This window comes from Podarcis gaigeae (assembly GCF_964106915.1).
Source record: "Podarcis gaigeae genome assembly, chromosome: 10".
Taxonomy (NCBI): domain Eukaryota; kingdom Metazoa; phylum Chordata; class Lepidosauria; order Squamata; family Lacertidae; genus Podarcis; species Podarcis gaigeae.
In genome coordinates, this window is record NC_139686.1 from 19096579 (window position 1) to 19119489 (window position 22911).

At 46.0% G+C, this 22911-nt stretch overlaps 1 protein-coding gene across 2 annotated transcripts in view; it reads left to right on the forward strand.

The window, feature by feature from the left end:
• The first annotated feature begins 13358 nt into the window (after positions 1 to 13358).
• The window catches only part of SLC6A12 (solute carrier family 6 member 12), an 89683-nt gene continuing 80130 nt past the window's right edge, over positions 13359 to 22911 (forward strand). For both annotated transcript variants that reach the window (XM_083700435.1, XM_083700434.1), the window contains exon 1: positions 13359 to 13623. The gene's annotated coding sequence lies outside the window, so the exon portion shown is untranslated. The remainder of the gene's footprint in view (positions 13624 to 22911) is intronic.

The window sequence follows — 22911 nt, forward strand, 5'->3', positions numbered from 1 at the left end:
TGCAGCAACAGGATTCCTGTACACTGCAGAGATTCCAAAATATGCCCATGGCATGTACTGTATTTCCTGATCCCAAAGCATCATCCTAAGGGTTCTTTTTAAAAAAAAAATGACTCTATGATTGCTGAGTACCCTTGGGGAACTCATTCACAGGAAAGGCTTCGGGAGTAAACCCTGGGGAAAAATCTATACCCACTGCCTTGCAGGACATATCTAGGAGAAGAAGGCTAAGGAGCAAATCCTACCCACATCTGGAATGGAGTCCCTAACATGGTTGAATGGTGCCCTGTTCGCCTTCTTCCAGCAATTCCTGCAGCCAGGCTGGTGCCAAGCATATTGCTCTGCTTTCCGTTTGGACCACATCAGTGAGGCTGAAAGTTGTCTTCTTCTCTGGGTAGCCCAGGACCTTCATACACACTGCCAAGGCTTGTGCCCCAGAGAGGGGACTGCAGCAAAAGCAATGCAGGAGGCAGCAGTTACAAGCTATGAGTCTCTGCAGCCGCAGAGAATCAGCGCTGTGATTCTCCAGTGGTTTGACTTAATCCCCGGAGGCGCACTCCATTGTCTCTCAAGACAGACAGTTGCCAACAACAACAACCCTTGGGGAATCCAGCTTTCCTGGGTACTCAGTCACTATAGCTCCCATGGCGTCTGACTGGGTAGGATTAATCAGATGGGATGAATCCAGTCAATGAATGGATGGTACATATAACTTAAAACTCGCAAGTGGTGTTTAATATTTTATTATAGGAATGGGGAGCCTTTGCAGCCCCCCAGGTAATGCTAAACTACAGCTTCCGTCATCCCTAGCAAGCACGGCCAATAGCAAGGGGTGATGGGAATTGTAGTTTAGCAACACTTGGTGCTTTTTTAGCTGCTCTGTAATGTGTTTTTGAGTATGGTTTTACGCATGGTAAGGTGCAACACCCACCTTACCTTCAAGGAATTGTGTGTTTGCACATGTAGGACCTGCACCATGGAGGACAGTGCACCTCAGTGTCAGGATCTTCTCCTGTTCAGGCTTCCTGCCAACTTGCAAAAAGTGTGAGGAGCTCAAGCAGAACATTCTCTGCTCCCTCCCATTTTCTATTTTACTTCTCCAACAAACACCCAGTTCTCCCTGTGTGTGTGTTGAGGTTCCTTTGGTTTTTGGCCCTTGTGTGGCACGGTGTGCAGAACTGTATGGCCATTGAAAAACCCAGGAAACTCTTAAATCATGCAATAGCCCGTTGGGTGCACTTTTTGTATGGCCGAGTCATTTATCATGACCGTATCCGGATCGGCAACCAAGCTTTATACCGGAATGACGGTGTCCACCTATCGAATCTGGGGAACAACATTTGGTTAGCTAGTGTCAGCAAAGCATCTGGGATTGGTTACAGCTTTGAGGGTATTGGCGGCGAGCCTTTCGGCTCGGGTGGCGGTTAGGCATTGGAATAATGTGTTGTGGTGTGTCGAAGTGCTAGGTGTGGCCATCGCCTATGCCTTCAATGTTTAGGGGTATTCCGTTAAAGGAATCTGGCGGTCGTGTATTCTGACCGATGCCTGCTTGGCGGGAGGCCATGGCACGACCCTCGGTGACAGCAGGAGGTGAGCCTATAGTTGGATCAGCATCACCTGGCTCCACCTACTGGTGAATAAACCCACTTGTTTCGATCCAATGCCTAAGCCAATACCTTTTCATTGCTGTAATCAATAAAGTTGTGGCCTTTTCTAGCCCATTAACCTTATATCACGTGTCCTTGTGTCTTCATTTCACTTCGCGGGGTCGGGTCCTCGAACCACAAAGACTCTCCTCCCTGAAAGAGAGGGGAGTGGTTGTGGGCGGGAGCCCGAGCACCGCCCAGCAGGGGGGCATTTGCCCCCTGCCTCCAGCTCACCTGGCTGGTGCTCACGCCCCCTCCTGTGGCCATCCAACCAGGTGCCACAGAGGGGGCGTGTTCAGCAGCCTTTTGCTGCAGCACTAGCCTCTCCCTGGCCTCATTCCTCATCGTCGTCCCGTGGCGAGTCACCCACCCTCCACTCCCTTTTAGTTAGGGCCTAGGTCATTGGCCTTGCTATGGACCTTAGGTTGGTCGCCCTGGTTGTCCGGGGGGCCTGGTAGGAGTTTTTCCATTTGGCATTAGGCTTTTTGGTTTTTTCGCCTACCTCGTAGCAATCGTCACAACTTTTTGTGGTATTGGTGGGTAGGTTAGGCATTGGAATAATGTGTTGTGGTGTGTCGAAGTGCTAGGTGTGGCCATCGCCTATGCCTTCAATGTTTAGGGGTATTCCGTTAAAGGAATCTGGCGGTCGTGTATTCTGTCCGATGCCTGCTTGGCGGGAGGCCATGGCACGACCCTCGGTGACAGCAGGAGGTGAGCCTATAGTTGGATCAGCATCAACTGGCTCCACCTACTGGTGAATAAACCCACTTGTTTCGATCCAATGCCTAAGCCAATACCTTTTCATTGCTGTAATCAATAAAGTTGTGGCCTTTTCTAGCCCATTAACCTTATATCACGTGTCCTTGTGTCTTCATTTCACTTCGCGGGGTCGGGTCCTCGAACCACAAACACCCAGTTCTCCCTGTGTGTGTGTTGAGGTTCCTTTGGTTTTTGGCCCCAATAGTGGTTTTGTTTTTTTTTAAAAGGTTTTGTTTCTACATCTGCAAACGCCTGCTCTCCTGTGTAAATGAATGCCTCCCTCTTTCTCAGAGGTCTCATTCTAGCTCCATTTTTTGTCAGCACTCATCATCCAAGTTTGCTATTAGAGGGAGTGATTAATGATCTAGCAGGAATCTTCTCATCTGTCAGATGGTGCTGCTGTTTTGGTTCCCTGCCTAAGACAATCTTGGTGACACAGAAGAGCTGCCACAGTGTGTATGATGCCAGGAGGAGCTGCCTCAGCACAAGGGTTTTCAATGCTGCATCTCCCCTGTGTTTTGGGGAGACTTCTTCCATGTCTCCTGAGATGCACCACAGCACACAAGGGGTTCCTTGGCAGGAAGGCAATTCAGAAATACTCCAAGTAAATAAATGATGGAGCCTTCTGCATTATCTATAAGGACTGCAGACTTCCTGTTGTTCAGAGGGCTTTACCCTAAATGTTCGATTGCCAGGCAGAATTCTAAAACTGCAAAAAAAGAGAGAAGAAATATTTTCATTTTGCAGTTGGATATGGAGGGTGATTTTAGGTGTCCAAATGGAATACCTGCTGGCCTGGTTCATGATTTGGGCATAGGGGTGTTATGTTACAAATGGCTCAAAGTTTAGAAAAGGATGGGCTGCTCCATGTTACAGAACTGGCTTGGACAGCTGTTTATTGTCCAGGACAGCTGTTTATCAGCTCCATCTGGTACGCAGGCTGAGACCCTACCTGACCGCAGACTGTCTCGCCAGAGTGGTGCATGCTCTGGTTATCTCCCGCTTGGACTACTGCAATGTGCTCTATGTGGGGCTACCTTTGAAGGTGACCCGGAAACTACAATTAATCCAGAATGCAGCAGCTAGATTGGTGACTGGGAGTGGCCGCCGAGACCATATAACACCAGTCTTGAAAGACCTACATTGGCTCCCAGTACATTTCCGAGCACAATTCAAAGTGTTGGTGCTGACCTTTAAAGCCCTAAACAGCTTCAGCCCAGTATACCTGAAAGAGCTTCTCCACCTCCATCATTCTGCCCGGACACTGAGGTCCAGCGCCTAGGGCCTTCTGGCGGTTCCCTCGCTGTGAGAAGCCAAGTTACAGGGAACCAGGCAGAGGGCCTTCTCGGTAGTGGCACCCGCCCTTTGGAATGCCCTCCCACCAGATGTCAAAGAGAAAAATAACTACCAAACTTTTAGAAGACATCTAAAGGCAGCCCTGTTTAGGGAAGCTTTTAATGTTTAATAGGTTATTGTATGAAACATCTGCTCTGGATCCATTCCAGTCCGGCTTCCGCGCTGGCCATGGGACCGAGACGGCTCTGGTTGCCCTAACAGATGATCTCCGCAGGCAGCTGGATCGAGGCGGGTCGGGGCTGCTGATTCTTCTAGATCTGTCAGCAGCCTTCGACATGGTCGATCACGAACTCCTGGACCACCGCCTTGCCGACGTGGGGATCCAGGGCACAGTCCTTCAATGGCTGCGCTCGTTTCTCTCTGGTCGGGGACAGAGGGTGGCGCTTGGGGGGGAATTGTCATCGCGCCACTCCTTGGTGTGTGGACTGCCTCAGGGTGCGATTCTCTCCCCGATGCTTTTTAACATCTTTATGCGCCCCCTCGCCCAGCTTGCCCGGAGTTTTGGGCTGGGCTGCCATCAGTATGCTGATGACACCCAACTCTATCTGTTGATGGATGGCCATCCTGACTCGGCCCCAGACACACTGGCGAGATGTCTGGAAGCTGTGGCTGGATGGTTACGTGGGAGCCGGTTGAAGTTAAATCCTTCGAAGACAGAGGTCCTCTGGCTGGGCCGGGACGATATGGGATTGAGGGGGCAACTCCCATCTCTTGCGGGGGTGCAATTGGTGCCAGCACCGTCCGTTAAGAGTTTGGGTGTAATCTTCGATACCTCCCTCTCTATGGAGGCGCAGATTACAGCTATAACAAAGGCGGCATTTTTTCATCTCCGCCAAGCTAAGCAGTTGGCCCCTTATCTCTCTCGCCCTGACCTAGCCACTGTGATCCATGCGACGGTCACCTCCAGACTGGATTATTGTAACTCGCTCTACGTGGGGCTGCCCTTGAGACTGACCCAGAAACTCCAGCGGGTGCAGAATGCCGCGGCGAGACTCCTTATGGGGTCTTCACTGCGAGATCACATTCACCCAGTAGTATACCAGCTGCACTGGCTCCCGGTGGAGTACAGGATCAGGTTTAAGGTGCTGGTTTTAACCTTTAAAGCCCTATACGGCCTAGGACCCTCGTACCTATGGGACCGCCTCTCCTGGTATGCCCCACAGAGAAACCTACGGTCTGCAAATAATAACATCCTCAAGGTCCCAGGCCTCAGAGAGGTTAGGCTGGCCTCAACTAGAGCCAGGGCCTTCTCGGCTGCGGCTCCAATCTGGTGGAACGCTCTGTCACAAGAGACTAGGGCCCTGCGGGACCTGACAGCTTTCCGCAGGGCCTGCAAGACAGAGTTGTTCCACCAGGCCTTTGGTCAGGGCGCAGCCTGACTCCCTCCTCTGGCAACCTGCACAGAATATTGCTTAATTGGTTGCCATTAATTTGATTTTAATTAATTTTTATAATGAATATTTTGAATGTGTGATTATTTGATTGTTTGATTATTTGATTATTGTTAGCCGCCCTGAGCCCGGCTTCGGCTGGGGAGGGCGGGATATAAATAAAATTTATTATTATTATTATTATTTTAGTGTTTTGTTGGAAGCCGCCCAGAGTGGCTGGGGGGACCCAGCCAGATGGGCGGGGTATAAATAAATAATAATAATAATAATAATAATAATAATAATAATAATAATAATAATAATAATTAGTGAAACCAGAGCTACAGAAGCTGCAGATGAAAAGTCCCTCATTTAAGAAGCCTCTGTGCACACTTTGGAAACTGAACGTGGACATTGCAGAGCTGATGCCAGCCACCTGCCTGGTCCTTTCTGTGGTGTAAGCTGTGCCAGGCATAGAGGGATAACCAGCGGCACCATTGGTGTTGCCATCTCTGTGTACATATTGTACTGCAGGGGCTTTCAAAGGCCATCAAGTGCACCGCTGTGCCTTTGGAAAATCTCGGAGCAGTTGAGCCCTAAAATCACTGGTGGTATCTCTTCCCCAGATTTCAGGCGACAGCATGGAAAGCTTAAAGCAGCCAGCATCTGTTTGCTTGTTTCCCCAGCCTTTGAGTAACAAATCCCTTCTCTGACTTTCAGCTTACATAGCATAATCTTGACAAGTGGATCCTTTGGCAGTCTCCTCTTCATGGAGATGCAGCTTTCCCCACCTATATTTCTTCTCCACACTTGAGAAAAAAAAATGTAGTTTCCATATAAACTCAAATAAATTGGAAAGAGATCTCCACGAAAGCCTAGGCTTAGGGCGCCATTCACGTTTAAAGCGCTACGATATGACTTTAAACAGTCATGGCTTACCCCATGGAATTCTGGAAGCTGTTAAGGGTGCTGAGAGTTTCCTGTGAAAAGGGATTTACTGTTAGGTGACTCTGAGAATTGTAGCTCCGGGAGGGGAATAGAGATCTAGCAATTGTTAACACCCTTAACTACAGCTCCCAGAAGACTTTGGGGGAATGTCATGACTGTTTGAAGTGTCATGACAGTGTTTTAAATGTGTGTGTGTGTGACCTAGGTCTAGAGTCAGGCCACAAAAAGAAACCTGGCTTTGCTGATCCTTAAATATAATGGACTGCAGCTCTTATTCATTCAACCTTCCCCAAGCAGACATTAGCTGTGTCACAGATGAACACCTAGAATCTCTATAACAGGACATGTATCCAGATGCCTTCACACAATACATTTTTAGCTGTTTACAGATTTCTTGCTGAAAGAGTAATGTGTGAAATGTCTAAAAAGCAACAAATGTGCTTTGCAAATGCACATATCATACAGGTAGGCACATCAGGGGACTGTGATTGGTTAATGACCCACAAGCCCACATTTACTTGGTATGGTGACTCATTGATTTATTATCACATGAATTTTGGACCTTAGGTCTTCAGCAGCTGCCTGCTTCATGCATTTTAACTTCAGGTTTGCCAATTTTATAACCATGACTTGAGGCACCCAAGCAAAAAATTACTTAACTCCTACGAGCACCTTATGGCAAATGCTCACTGGATCTTCTGTCAGCTGCCAGAGAGCGGTTCCCAAGTGTTAAAATGTAAGACTTGAGCCTTTCCAAAGTTCAGCTGCAGATGTCAACACAACATTATAATATGCCAACAAAACAAAAGTTGTAAGTGATATTCATCATACCAGTTAAGGATTGCAACCAATAATTATTTTGGATTTACTCATGGAGCCTGCAACCCACTTGCACAGGTGAGCCACAGATTGGGAACTGCTGAGATAGAGACCTGGATTCCAAGTGCTTAGCAACTGAGGCAGCACATGAAATCCAAACCATGTGTATATTATCTTGAGAACATTGGGACAGAATGCAATCAAGCACATAGAGAACAAATAAGAACTCAAATACTCCATCTAGATTGAGGTTGGGTTTTTTGTCTGGCATCTTTCCAAAACCCACAACTTGCTGGCCAAGATCATGATGATTGACAAGAACAAACCTAAGCCAAGGAAGCAAGGAAGTGGAAAAGGGTATACCAAGCACAGAAGTACCATAGGTTGAAGTCCAACCACAGGCAATGCAGGAATCTCAGCTATAGCATCCATGACAGATGGCCATCCAACCTCTGCTTAAAAACCTCGAAGGAAGGAGAGTCCACAACTTCCCGAGGGAGACTGTTCCACAGTTGAACAGCTCTTGTGTGGGATAACAATTGCTTGGTGCATGGTCACATAACTTTCCCAGAAACAAATCAGAATGAATGATCACTGAACAGCCAGCATTATATAACATCCCCATAAGCTTTTGCAAATAAATCAAGATGAATTCTCAGTTAATAGGTGGCCTGGAGCTGACCTCTGTGTGGACTTCTGCTTTCTCTGTCTCCAGCACAAGGCTTGTGTGACAGGAAGGGAGTTCCCTGGAACATCTCCCAATGGATCTTTCAGAAAGACATCCGCAGTGTTAACAGACCAGGTGGGAGGGCCGTGAGTCAGCCCAAGCAGTTCTATTAAAATATCTGCACCTGTTTCAGGAAGAAAAGGGCCAAGCAGAATAGGAGACAGAGGAGGCTCTGCCAGCTGGCAAGAGATGAATAGAGGAAGAAGAGGGCTTGTCGGAAGAAGAAAACTGCTGAGATGTGGCTTTTCCCCATTGTTAGGTTTAGTATTTGGTAAGACAGGAAGGAGACTGCAGCACAACACAGGTTGTGGAAGAATAACTGAATCCCGACTCAAACATTGGGATTAATCCAGCAGTGGGTGGTGTTGTCAGTCAGGGATGGTAGGGAGGAAGACAGCCAGTTTACTGGTAGGTGGAGAGACAAAAGCAGGCGGGTGGGAAATGGCTGAGGGCAGACTTGAGGCTGGTGGAGCAGTGGTCCATTCACCCTCATGGACCACCCCCAGCAGATTAGTCTTCTGCCATGTCTGGTGTGCAGTTAGCAGGCCAAATGGAGATATTTTGCATAGGGACAGTAAAGAATGCTGGGAACGCATGTAGTTTTTGATACTATAAAAGGTAAAGGTAAAGGGACCCCTGACCATTAGGTCCAGTCGTGGCTGACTCTGGGGTTGCGGCGCTCATCTCGCTTTATTGGCCGAGGGAGCCGGCGTACAGCTTCTGGGTCATGTGGCCAGCACGACTAAGCCGCTTCTGGCGAACCAGAGCTGCGCACGGAAATGCCGTTTACCTTCCTGCCGGAGCGGTACCTATTTAGCTGCTTGCACTTTGACGTGCTTTTGAACTGCTAGGTTGGCAGGAGCAGGGACCGAGCAATGGGAGCTCACCCCGTCGAGAGGATTCGAACCACCGACCTTCTGATTGGCAAGCCCTAAGTTCTGTGGTTTAACCCACAGCGCCACCCGCGTCCCTTTTGATACTATGGTGGTTTGTAAATAAAGCAAAAATTGGGGTGTATGGGGTGTTGGGGGACACAGTGTACTTGTGGGGTAGTTTGACCGCTTTTGGTCCCCACCCCATACTCAGCCTGTGGCTCCTAGAAGCTGCCATCACGCAACAGCAGTCACATCATGGGAATGGCTTCAACTGGCTGGCTAAACCAGGTGAAGGTAGCCAATGGGTCTCAAACTCTTGGTGAGTTAGGAACTTCCTTTGCATTTGAAGACAGGCTCTGAGAGATTGAGTGGATGAGATCAATAGTGGGTCCAACAGTCAAGAAAGCAGTTTCTGCACATGCTGTAGAGGAAAGTGAGGGGCAGATGGGCCTGTCAACTTGGGAAGGTAGCGCACCTAGGAGAAGGAAAATGCTGATCCTTCAAGATGGTGGCATACATTTAAAAGCAACATTATAAAATACAATGTAATAAAAGCAAAGTAGTTTAAAACAATAATTAAAATATACCCAAACACATTTAAAACCAGCAATTAAAAACAGCCTGCCCTGACAGCAGTCCAGTGATCAGCATTGTATATACCTTAATTTTTGGAATAAGGTCTTAGCCTGTTGGTGGAAGGATAACAAAGAGGGAGCCAAGTGAGCCATTATTGGGAGAGAATTCCGTGATATGGGAGCAACCATGGAAAAGGCTCTCTCTTCTGATGACGATGGAACAGAGGGAAGGTGCTCACTCAAAGATCTTACCGCCTCGTCAGGTTCATACAACCATATAGGGCTTTATAAGTCATGACCAGCTGTCAGGACTGCCGCTAGGTCCCAGCTCACAGAGGACCAACGCCCAGTGGATGTTATATACAAAAGTCTTTATTAAAGTTTAGTTTCCATTTCCAAGCTCTGGGCGCGCAGACCCACGTCTCGACGCTAGACCGGCTAAGTCCCCTCTGACTCACTGCTCCACCCACACCAGTTTAAGATTCTAGCCCGGCTCCACCTCCTACGCTGCTCTTTCCTTCGCTGGGTCTTTCTGCCCTCTGGGGTTCCCTCCTTCCTGGACTCCTCTGACGCTGAGCCTCCTGAGTCTTGCCCCTTCCTCCGGCGGGCTTTAGGACCTGGCTCCCTTTCTGGGCTCCCTGCTGTGCCGCGCTCCTGTACATTTGAACTTGGCGCGCGCGCTCAGCCGGTGACTTTCCTTCTGACCGTTTCCCCGCTTCCTGATGTGGGCGTAGCCAAACCTGACTCCTCTCCTCCCTCTGGTGGTGAGGACACTGGTCCCGACTCCTGGGACTCCCCCTCCCCACTGCGCTCTGGTGGAGAAGCTGGTCCTGATTTCCAACTGCTGCTCAGGGACTCCCCGCTAGCCCCTTCCTCCTGGGGCTTCCCCCCTGGACCCCCCTTCGCTCTGGCCACCGGCGCTCCCTTCTGTGAGTCCTCCGATTCACTAGAGAGGCTTGTGGAATAATTCTGGCCACTGTCACTGCCTGCGCCTCCCTCCTCCTCACTCTCCATTTGCTCCCCCTCCTGTGTCTCTCCTTCTGAACCCCTGACACCAGCACTTTGAATTGTGCCCAGAAATTAGTAATTAGTGAAACTGTTTTAACCAAGGGGCAGGACTGGGGCTTTGTCTTCTGTAGCTAAAAGTGACTGGGGCCTCTCCCTTCAGAGGATACTCTATAAATTTCCTAATTTGGCTAGAACAATATAGGTGGCAGCACAAACTGACTTTTAAACCTTTTGATTACAGATCGACAAACTTCTCCGTTGAACCCTATTATTGCACTTTGGAACTTTTTTTGTCAACAAAGTTTTTAAATAGATTGTGTAGCCATGTGGCAAGGATAGCAAATTCCCAAATGAACTTCATATAGTATTCCCTACAAATACAAAGGTTTTCTAATCCTTGTCATAGGATCTCCTCATTCATGCAAATCTTCAGTTTTTGACTCTCTGCTGCGATTCCTTCAGCAGCAGAATATTGCCTCTTTAAAGAGTCTTGTTTAAACAATTAGCTTCTTTAAAACGTTGGCATTTTACTCTAGACCCCTGCCATAAGCAATGATGCCTATTCAACATGGCTTTTTTTTAAAAAAAGCAAACCATCTGGCTGCCTAATCATATTTCAATGAAAATGTTGTTGTATGGGGTAATATGGTTTGGTGGAATTTTTATATAGATATAAAAAGAGTATCAGGTACCTAGTGTGGTTTTAAAAGGGTTTAGGATATGGCACATGGGTCTACTGTTCATTGAGAAAGTACCCCTAGTTTCAAAAGTGATTTACCATTTGGTATTCAAGGTCTGCTGCCTTAGAACCTCAAGCCCAGAAGAAGAAGAGTTTGGATTTGATATCCCACTTTATCACTACCCGAAGGAGTCCCAAAGCGGCTAACAAACACTCTGTGAGGTGAGTGGGGCTGAGAGACTTCCGAGAAGTATGACTAGCTCAAGGTCACCCAGCAGCTGCATGTGGAGGAGCGGGGAAGCGAACACGGTTCCCCAGATTACGAGTCTACCGCTCTTAACCACTACACCACACGGGCTCTCATTTCTTCTCTGATGTATCATATGAAAATACAGCTGAGGGAAGAGTGGAATATAAGATATCATAGTCAAGATCAGGAATGTATAGTAGTCAAAGGAGAAATTGTATTTGTTAGGTAAACTAATTGAAAACAAGTCGGACCCAGAGCTTGTTTGCCATGTAGTTCTCAGCAGCCTGGCCACTGGGAATAAAGGCTGTGGCATTCAACATTCAGCTGCTGTGTTCCCTCACCCCACTTTTCCGGTCATGCAAACTGACCCAGTCTCCTCCTTATTTATGTCTTTTAATAACATCTATGGGCATTTCAAGGCAGTGGTTCAGGGAAGGTGCTCTAATGTTAGAAGGGTCAAGTGGGTGCAACCGGGCGTGGTGCAAAACGTACAATAGCAAATAATGTGAATATTGTATGAAGGGTTTATCAATTCGGAAAGGCGTGGGAGTGCCCTTATTGCCAGATGTTTTAAAAAGAGCATAGCTTCTGTTTGCTTAACTTAACTGTGCCATTCTGGAGTGTTGCTGATTAGCAATATGCACTGGGAACTAGAGACTAATTGCTTTTTAAAGAACCTGGCCCTGATTTGGATGTGGTATAGTGGCTAGGCTGTGGGATTTGGAACAGGGAAAATCTGGGTTCAGCTCTCTGATCAACCATCAATTCTCTGGGCTACCTTAGGCAACCCATGACTCTTGGCCAAGATACTATAACAGGATTGTTTTGGAGGATGAACCCATGAACAATGCTCTGATTTCCTTGGAGGAAGCAAGGCATACAATTAAGAAACTTGCAGCACAGAGGTCCTCTACAATTGTCTGTCCCCTTGCCAGCCCTTACATTAAATGCTAGTTTTATGGCCCTGGCTGCGTGCCCTAGTCTCTGCAGCCAGTTGCCCAACATTAGTTTCCCAGCTTTTAGCAATCTCCATTCTGGCTGCATAAAGCCAATTAGATACATTTATGTGACATTCCTTCATTCTCCCCTTCCCATACATTTAGCAAGCTCTTGCTTTGTAAATTTCATTCCTTGAAAATTATCTCCCAGTGCTTATATACCTCCTCGCAATGCCAGCACATGTGAAGATACAAGCCTCTTTGATTGCATCCCCTACCGCTGTATCCATTTACGAATTTTCATAAATAAGTATCCTGTATGAAGTTTCCCAAATTGTTGCCAGGATGGACTTGATGGGCTGTTTCTTCCGCAATCTAACCAAAGCTAATAACTTTTAAATCCTGTTTATTCAACAAACAAACAAACATTTATTTTATTTATTTCCCGAACTCAACTTAGGTCAGCCCCTGCCTCTCAGTTTAGGCTGCCTTCCAGGGTTGTTGTGAGGGTAAAACACTGTCATCCCAAGCATTTTTGAGGCAGGAGAGTGGAGAGTGGAGAATAGAAATGAAATGGATAAATCCAATGCTATAGTTGCAGAAGACGGGCTCACTTTGCGGCTCACTTTCGTTGTCCATTCAAACAGCAATAATATGGTAGCATTCAGGAAGAATTGCACAGCAAATTAAAGCAGCATGAACCCACTGCTGATGCATTATTATGGCGACAAGAACACCCCCCACAAGGTCATGCCCACACCATACATTTATTTTTGCAAAACACTTAGAGTTGTGTGTTTTACAATCAAGTGGTACAGAAATCTTGCTTAAAGAAATACATTCACAGCACCTGGCTTCCCCCAGAGATTCCCAGGGACTGTAGATTACACCTCACAGAGCTACAATTTCCAGCACCCTTAAAAAAAAGCCTATGGTTCCCAGGATTATTATTTTTTTGGAGGCGGAGAGCTACAGGGACTGTAGATTACACCTCACAGAGCTACAATTTCCAGCACCCTTAAAAAAAAAGCCTATGGTTCCCAGGATTATTATTTTTTTGGAGGTGGAGAGCTATGTGCTTTATACATGCTATAAATGTATGGTTCCAGTTGTTACCTCCCTCCTTCCCTCCCTCTTTGACAACCAATTGCGATGCCTTTTTACTTGGGCACAAGTCCCACGGAGTTAACTTCCTAGCAAGCACATTTATGACGGCACTGGTCGCATGTGTGAAAAACGCCCCCTCAGTGTTGTGAAATGATCACGGTCTCCACATTTTTGGCCTGCCTGCTGGCCTCCCTCCCGCCTTCTCTTCTCCCTGCTTCATAAAGAGAAGTATTATAAGGCAATCTGAGAGAAAGAGAGAGAGAGAGAGAGAGAGAGAGAGGGCCCTTTCTCCCCCCTCTTCAGAAATGCATATACACACCCTGACCCTCCACCCACAAGAGAACTCTGGTGATAATTCGCTTGGAATATCTCATGTAAGGGGAGGGAAAAGAGGAGGAGAGAAAGAGGAGAGAGAAGGGTTTGTTTGCTCAGCCAACTCTCTCTCCCTCTCTCTTTAGTGGCTCCGGATTTGCTTTTTCCTTAATATTTTGTTGATGTTGTGGCATTCTCCAGCTGGTTTGCGGTGACCTAACTGGAACAAGACGGAGGCGTTTGTGGGACCTCGGGTGAGTGGCTTTTCCTTTTGCCTGTCACTGATTTTGGTGCCCTGATACAGTTGGAGGAGCCTTGAGAGGCAGCGCAATGCAACATGGGAAATTATACTGTAGACAGCAATGCTTTGGCCCAGGGAGAGTAGACTAACAGCGCAATCCTAAGCCCCTCTGTTTTCAGTGGGGCTTTGGCCCCATCGGCAATATACGTTCAAAACAGCACCATGCCACTTTAAACAGTCATGACTCCCCTGAAAAGAATCCTGGGAGGGTCTAGTTTGTAAAGGGTGGTGAGTGTTGTTAGGAGACCCCTATTCCCCAACATGCGTAGTTACAATTTACAGAGTGATTTAACAGTCAACGTCTGTTCCCAGGGGATTCTGGGAAGTGCAGCTCCACGTGTGCTTAGGATTGCAAGCTGATAAAATGAATTGGCCTTGAGGGAACTCTAAACAGGATCCCCCCTTTTTTTACACTCCTTTCCACTAGGGAGCCCTAAGGAAAATGGTGTTGGGAGTAGGGATGGATTAGAAATCTGATTCAGTTCCCATTTGAAGATGAACCCACCAAAATTTCACTTTCTGAAACAATATACAAACTGAGACCCAGCCATCTTCTGAAATTCACACTTCTCTGAATTTTCAGTGTAGTTCTGCAGCCAAGTAATGCGTACCAAAAAAAAATTCCATATACTAGGGTAAAAATGCGTGTCAGTGGAAAACACCTGCAAAAATGTGTTATATTAAGGAAAATTGCTTTGCAAAATTGTGTATATTGGGACAAATCCTCATTTAAAATGCTGGTGAATATTCACAAGGGCCATTTAAAAAAATCACACACTTATGTGGAAATGTGGAGAACTGAATTTAAGGTTGGAAAAAAGGAAAAATGGGGAGAAACTGAAATGGACAGGCTCCCTCATCCCTAGTGATGGAAATGGAGAGGAACAGGGCAATGAAGAAGTTGTATGTGGGTGTGGAAGAACAGGCCATGACAGGGTCAAGCAATATGAATCACAGGCTGGAAATGAATTGTGAAACATTGCGGACTGAAGGCCCAGTGGTGTGTGTGTGTACATGTATGGAAAACAGCAGATAAGACTCCAAGAATTTGTTTTCATTTCACTGAGGTTGAGAAATCACATTGCTTCCCTGAAAACAAGCACCTTGGGGAAAACATGGTTTGGTGCTTGGTGTGTGTGAGAGCCAGGCTAATACCTCTGTGAAACAAATCTAGGCTCCTTGATATATTCTTTTTATTGTGCATCCATAATGATTTGGTCTCATGATGTTATTGGAGCAGTCATACGCAATACCATTGGCACTTGCCAACGTTTTGGGGCAGGGATACTGCTCCATTCACACCTCTTGCCCCCATGATAGAGGGGACCCAGGGCCATGTGACATCAGTGCAATGTTTGTGCATGCCTCGCGGTGTGCAAGCATGACATCAGCATACAGGTTTGTGCCCATGTTTTTGCCCTCAAATGAGCACACATCAACCCAGTGCTGGCCCGCCCATGAGGCAAGGTGAGGCAACTGCCTTGGGCGGCAGGATCCATGAGGCAGCAGAGCCTGATGTAGATCTTTATTTCCCACCCCTCCTGTCCCAGTGTGGTGGTTAAGAGTGGTAGTCTCATAATCTGGGGAACAGGGTTTGCGTCTCCGCTCCTCTACATGCAGCTGCTGGGTGACCTTGGGCCAGTCACACTTCTCTGAAGTCTCTCAGCTTCACTCACCTCACAGAGTGTTTCATGGGGGGGGGGGGGAGGAAGGGAAAGGAGAATGTTAGCCGCTTTGAGACTCCTTCGGGTAGTGATAAAGCAGGATATCAAATCCAAATTCTTCTTCTTCTTTCTGATGTAGCTTTTCATGCACCCATATTTTCCCTGGTGGAGAGGAGGATGCCATTCTGTGGTTTGCCTCAGGCTCCCAAATGTCCTGAGCAAGCCGTGCATCATCCCATGCGGGGTTTATTGCTGCATATATCAATTTGTCTGTATGTGAGCCTGCAGCAGATAATTTAAAAGAGTTCCTAAAGGAAGTCCCTTATCTATTGACCTTAATATTGCTGCTGTGAGCACAGTTGCGCCACTCCTTCAGCTAGCAATTGCTGATACAAGGTGTCAAACCTTGGACTTTACCTCTGGGGCTGTTCCTCAACCTGGCTTGGCAGGCCTGTTCTGAACACTGGCAAAGAGAGTTGCTTCCACAGAGATGTAGGCAGAGATTAACTTGGCCAAAAGTCACTTGGGATGAACTGCAATGTCTTGATTGCTTAGCAGATTGACTCTCTCAACTGCATAGGTGTGCAGCAAGACAGCCCACCCACCACAGGGAATTGTGGGCGGTCCAGAGGGCACTGTTGATGATCCCTCATCTCAACCAATGCCATCGTCTGAGCAAATCAGTCTCTTAAGCTTAAGCCAAGAAAGAGTATTCACTTTAAGACTGAATATCAATATCAATATCAAGACTTTGGGATTAGACTACTGAAGAAGCATGGAAAACTACCTTGGGAGTGTGGTACCTGAAGGCCCCAGTAAAAGGGCCCCATCGGGGGCGAACAGCGGCCTCTTGATTACTTGGACTGCCAGGGTGAAACAGGCGCAAAACGCCGGCACCCAGCCGCCTACAACTTTATTGTCTACAACTTCATTAACATCTATCTACAACTCCACTAGCATCTCTCGGTATTGTGAATAACACCGAACTTACCTTTTGTTGGTATCTTCATGAACTTATCTAAAAGACTGAGTTAAGCATTTGAAAATTCTATTGAAACCAGACATTATAAGTTCATCTTAGGTTGGGCAGTTCGCAAGTCTCTGTGGCTTTGTTTATGTTTTGCATTTTTCTCAGAAGGTTGATAAAGTATGTATAATTATTGTTCTGTGTATATTAATCGACCAGCGTGTTGCATGAGTCGCACTACATCATCTGAGACAGGTCTGTGCCAAACCAAACATTTAGGAATCCCAAGCAGCCTCCCCTTTTAATGAAGCAATAGGTGGCGGTGCTGGTGGTGGGGAACCCTGGTGTTATAAGCCATATCTATGTTTAGAAGTAATCCTCACTGAGTTAGATGGGACCTACTCCCATGTATGTATAGGACCACAGCAGCCAAAAATGTATTTGCTCTGGGCTTTGATGAGCTAGGATAAGAATGGTTGCTAACTTGTTAATAGAATCACAGAACCGTAGACTTGGAAGGGAACCCCAGGTGTGATCTAGTCCAACCCCCTGCAATGCAGGAATTTCAAATAAAGCTTTCAAGACAGATGTCCATCCAATCTCTGCTTTAAAATCTCCAAGGAAGGAGAATCCTTTATAGTCATCTCCATTGTGTTGGTATATCTTTCATGGGACTTTGTTGATTTTATTGCTACATGTGTGAACAGGAATTGAAGGCATGAGCGTGCTACAGTGCAATCCTCTGCATATTTTCTCAGAAGTAAATCCTACCGAGTTTGCTTACTCCCAGGTAAGTGTGTATGGGATTGAAGTTTTAATTAAGGATCCCAAAGTGCAATCTGCAAACTCAAAATGGAAGGTCCCCTGCCTTCCATTTTGGAAATGGTCATTCTTTCTAGACTAGCTCTTATAGCTTCCATACATAGTATCTTTGGGGGGAAAAGGTGTTTTGCAAAATTTCTGGAAATGGGAATGCAGAGTCCTCCCCTTAGGAGTCTAGTCTAAAGGCAGCAATATATACTGCATACAAACCCTTATAATGTAAACCTGATACCCTTGTCTTATACGGACAAACTTTGTGAATGGACTCCTGTCTCTCTTTAAAAAAAATTTATACAGCCGAGGGAGACCCAATTTGGATTGGAAAGGTGGTGCTATGGCTGCTGGAGGTGAGGAAATGCAACACATTTTTAAAAAAGGATGAAAGAGGGTGCAGATTTGAATAAATTTTACATATGCTAATTTATACCTATAAATGCGGATTTAGGAACACACACACACACACACACACACACACACAATTATAAAATAAAGAGAAACAAATGCATCACACTATACTGGGAAAGACTGCAACTAGAGGCACTTGCAGGCTTGCAATTTTCAGGTGGGATGCATAAAAGGTAAAGGGACCCCTGACCATTAGGTCCAGTCATGGCTGACTCTGGGGTTGTGGTGCTCATCTCGCTTTACTGGCCGAGGGAGCCAGCGTACAGGTCATGTGGTCAGCATGACTAAGCCGCTTCTGGCGAACCAGAGCAGTGCACGGAAACGCTGTTTACCTTCCCGCTGGAGCGGTACCTACTTATCTACTTGCACTTTGACGTGCTTTCAAACTGCTAGGTTGGCAGGAGCAGGGACTGAGCAACGGGAGCTCACCCCGTCACAGGGATTTGAACCGCCGACCTTCTGATTGGCAATCCCTAGGTTCTGTGGTTTAACCCACAGCGCCACCCGCATCTCTTGTGGGATTAATACAAACCAGCAAATTCAGGTTGCACGATTATAGTTGAATGGGAGGTCCTGTACCACCAGCCAATTTTCCTGAAATTGCAGACTTTTTGCAGTTAATAAAATGAAGGGGGAATGGAAAACGAGCAAGGTCCCAACCAAAGAAGAATGGTAACTTAAACTGATGGAATACGCACAGTTTGCAGATTTAGCATGTAGAATAAGAGAACTTGAAGAATGTACATTTAAAGAAGTCTGGAAAATGTTACTGAATATATGGTGAAAGTTGTGTTCATTTAAAAACGCTGGTAGCATTAAGATAAATTCAACAGTGTAAATAAGTTTTGATGGATATAACAATAGATTACTGAATAGTTTGGTTCATATAAAATATGCAGGGATGTATGATATGCAAAATGAACCATGGAAAGAGAAAAAGGGAAGTCATTGAGGTTGTTTAAATGGTTATTTTGAAATGTAAATTAGAAAATTTAATGATATATATATATATATATATGCTTTCGTAGATTTTCACGGGTACAGGAATGCAGGTTTTGGTGTCCTCGGGTGTCTTCCCGTGTAAAAGTTGGGGTGTCTAGGCGACGTTTCGACGAGGTCTCACTCGTCATCTTCAGGCTGGTGCTTTCGGCTTCTTGTTACTGGAACAGAGCGGGATCTCAATGTTTGAGTTCCTATAAATACTGTAGAGGGGGTGTGGTGTCTAGCCTCCAATGTTCTGGGCAGAGAGGAAGTTCCCAGGCTAGTGTGCCTTTTCTTCTTTTGTTCCTTAATTACTTGAGAGATACCTTGAGTGATTTCTTGAGTGATATCCTGAGTACCACTTAGGTGGGTCATTAGGTGTGGATTAGTTGCTAAAGTCTTTGTGTCTTGACCTCTTGAACTTTGTGAAGAGTTTTCCTGAGAAGATGGCTGTATTGCACTTAGTTGTGCTTTGGCTTGGCTTCGTGTATAGGGGCGAGCTGTTGTTTTGTGGCTTGTGTCAGCCAGATCTGTGTAGGGATTGCAGGGGGGTGCAGCATCCGGAGGTGCCACCATGGATTGGCTACTGGATGGTGTCAGTAATTCATCTGTGGAGAGGGTCTGGGTTTGGGTCTGGTGTGGTTGATTGGTGTTGGCGTTCTGTGTGCCTCTGGATCTGGTGTCAGTTTTTGTGGGGAGGGCTAATTTCCAGATGTCTGGCAAGCGGGATGTGTCGTCACGCTTGTTCATGTTGTGAGGGTGTTTCTCTATCTCGATGGCTTCCATGATTATTCTCTTGTGGTGATGTTCCGTGTTAAAGAGCAATTTGGAATCTGCAAAATTAATTTCGTGTCCTGTTTCTTTCATGTGTTGGAAAAGAGAGGAAGTTTTTTCTTCTTTTTTGACGGCATTCTTGTGTTCTGCGATACGTGCATTTATTCGTCTGTTTGTTTGTCCAATGTACGTGGCTGGGCAGACTTTGCAGGGTATTTCATAGATCCCTTGGTTTTCCAACTGGATTTTATCCTTGGGGTTTCTGAGGATATTGGCTATTTTTTGGTTGGTGCAAAAGGCTGTTTTGATATTGTGTTTATGGAGGATTTTGCTAATTTTGTCTGTAGTGCCCTTGATATAAGGAAGGAGGGCCATGCCATTGTTTTCTTCTGTGTCTTGGTTTTTGGGGGGTGTTTCTTTTTGGATTAGCTTCGTAATCCTGTTTTGCTGGTATCCATTGGCAATTAACACATTTGAGAGATTCTGTAACTCAGTTGTCAAGTGGTCTTTGTCAGCCAGGCGTTTGGTTCTGGAGATGAGAGTCTTGGCTACGGAGTTTATTTGTGCAGGGTGGTGGTGTGATTGTGCATGTAAGTAGCGGTTGGTGTGTGTTTTTTTCCGGTAGATAGTGTGTCCTAGGGAGCCATCAGGTTTTTTGTAGATTAGGACGTCAAGGAAGGGAAGTTGGTTGTTGGCTTCTATTTCCATAGTGAATTGTATTTTGGGGTGTAAGTTGTTGAGATGTGTGAGGAAGCTATCCAGTTTTTCCTTCCCGTGTGGCCAAATTACAAAGGTGTCGTCAACATATCTGAGCCAAAGTTTGGGTTTGTGTTCTGACTTGTCTAAAGCATTGGTTTCAAAGTGTTCCATGTACAGGTTTGCGATGACCGGTGAGAGGGGTGATCCCATAGGTGCTCCTTCTATCTGTTTGTATCTTTGTCCATTGTGGATGAAGTACGTGTTGGTTAGGCAGTGGTTGGTCAGGTCCAAGGTATCTCTCAAGTAATTAAGGAACAAAAGAAGAAAAGGCACACTAGCCTGGGAACTTCCTCTCTGCCCAGAACATTGGAGGCTAGACACCACACCCCCTCTACAGTATTTATAGGAACTCAAACATTGAGATCCCGCTCTGTTCCAGTAACAAGAAGCCGAAAGCACCAGCCTGAAGATGACGAGTGAGACCTCGTCGAAACGTCGCCTAGACACCCCAACTTTTACACGGGAAGACACCCGAGGACACCAAAACCTGCATATATATATATATATATATATCATTATAATTAAGGAACAAACAGTAATTAAGGAACAAAAGAAGAAAAGGCACACTAGCCTGGGAACTTCCTCTCTGCCCAGAACATTGGAGGCTAGACACCACACCCCCTCTACAGTATTTATAGGAACTCAAACATTGAGATCCCGCTCTGTTCCAGTAACAAGAAGCCGAAAGCACCAGCCTGAAGATGACGAGTGAGACCTCGTCGAAACGTCGCCTAGACACCCCAACTTTTACACGGGAAGACACCCGAGGACACCAAAACCTGCATATATATATTTGGAATCTGCACCCCCCTGCAATCCCTACACAGATCTGGCTGACACAAGCCACAAAACCACAGCTCGCCCCTATACACGAAGCCAAGCCAAAGCACAACTAAGTGCAATACAGCCATCTTCTCAGGAAAACTCTTCACAAAGTTCAAGAGGTCAAGACACAAAGACTTTAGCAACTAATCCACACCTAATGACCCACCTAAGTGGTACTCAGGATATCACTCAAGAAATCACTCAAGGTATCTCTCAAGTAATTAAGGAACAAAAGAAGAAAAGGCACACTAGCCTGGGAACACCCGAGGACACCAAAACCTGCATTCCTGTACCCGTGAAAATCTACGAAAGCATATATATATATATATATATATATATATATGAACTGCACATGCACACATGCGCCTGCGGGTGCACGGATCCCTACCTTTCTATCTAGGCATGCAAGAGGCAAGATCCTATTCCTGCACCAGCAAAAGGTGCATGAAAGCACCAACCAGAGGTGGGGAAAGGTGTAGTATGGGGAGTGGGTATGGGCTGGAGGGAGTCCTGAGGGCCAGTTATAGAAACCTTGAGGGCCACATTTGACCTCCAGTTGGCTTGAGGTTCCCCATGTTGTAGATTCTGCAGGGATTTCCATCAGTTTGTCCATTCCGATTCTTGTCTACAGAGCTCAGCAAGCCCAGCTCAATCCCTGTAGAGGCGCCAGTAAGGAATGAATCCTACAAATAGAGAAATACAATTCAGGCTTTAATCATACTGGACATATGACTTGGGAATGCTTTGCAAGCATCATGCCACATTATACGATGTGCTTAAAATAGTCTTCTTAGCAATTTCATAGTGGTCTGTGACTTTTGCATTTTTTCGATCTACAGAACTCCCCTTTCTACTCTTGCCTTAAAAGAAATAAGATCTAGGAAGCTGACTTATAAAACATTCTGGCCAATAGGCTCATCTAGCCCAGCGCTGCTTAACTTGACTGGCTGCTGTTCTCCAGGATTTCTCTGGCAGAAGTGATTAAACCTTGGATTTTGTACATACAAAGTATGTACTTTTGGGGAAAGTTGCAGGAACTTTGAATTCTGATTTCTGCAGTGGTATGGATTTTCTGAAAAATTCTGAATGGGGAAATTTTCCAGTAGATTTTGCTGATGTAAACTACCTTGTGCAAATCTGCATAAGGTCGTTTGCACCAAAAATGTTCCTGATGCCCTAGAGAGGGATCCAATTTAGCACATTTACTTTACTTGCATTTATATGCAGTAAACCAAGTCAAAAACTTTTGAAACTGCCAAGTTGGCTTAATATTATATTATATATGTACTTGGCATCCATTCATTTCTACTAACAAACTTATGAAATGGACAAAAAAGAATTCTGCAGAAAAGATTCTTCTCCACATCGCTGTAAGACCGTCAAGGTTTGTGCTTCATCAGAACAAGTGTCTGATCAAGTGTTCTCATAATGCAAGTAAATAGTTATAAAAACAGGTTGGCTATGGAGATAGGCTTTGTTTTCATCCCTAATAAGCAAATAAATTGAAGTTAGATCTTCTGCTGTCTGCCCATAATGACATTGCTAATAAGCGTTGTCCGAAGCACTGCTCTGCTTGATGATTTGCATTTGGCAGACGCAAATTGGAATGCGGTGAAGACTGTGACAGTTCAGAACAGGTTCCATTACAAAGCATTGGCTTTCGTTCACTTGACAAGCCATGGAGCTCTGACGAGATGGAGGAGGCATCTGCGCTGAACAGGCATTTTCCTTAGCTGATCAGCCAGATGGCATGTTTGCAACAGATCTGGATACAGCAGATGACTCTCTTAGCAGTCTGAGGATCTTGGAGAAGCAGGGTGGTGTGTGTGTGTTTGCAAACAGCGAAGCTGATCCTCAGCGCAGCAGGTGGCAGGCCATCAATGAAAAAGGACAAGGTGAAAATAGGGTTCATTGGGTCAGGGTCATTATACAGCAAGCATATCAGGTTTGCTGACACATGTGAGGCACAGACATAGGAAGGCAATATGGTATAGGACAAGGAGGAGAAGAAGAGAAAAAGAGTTTGGATTTGATATCCCGCTTT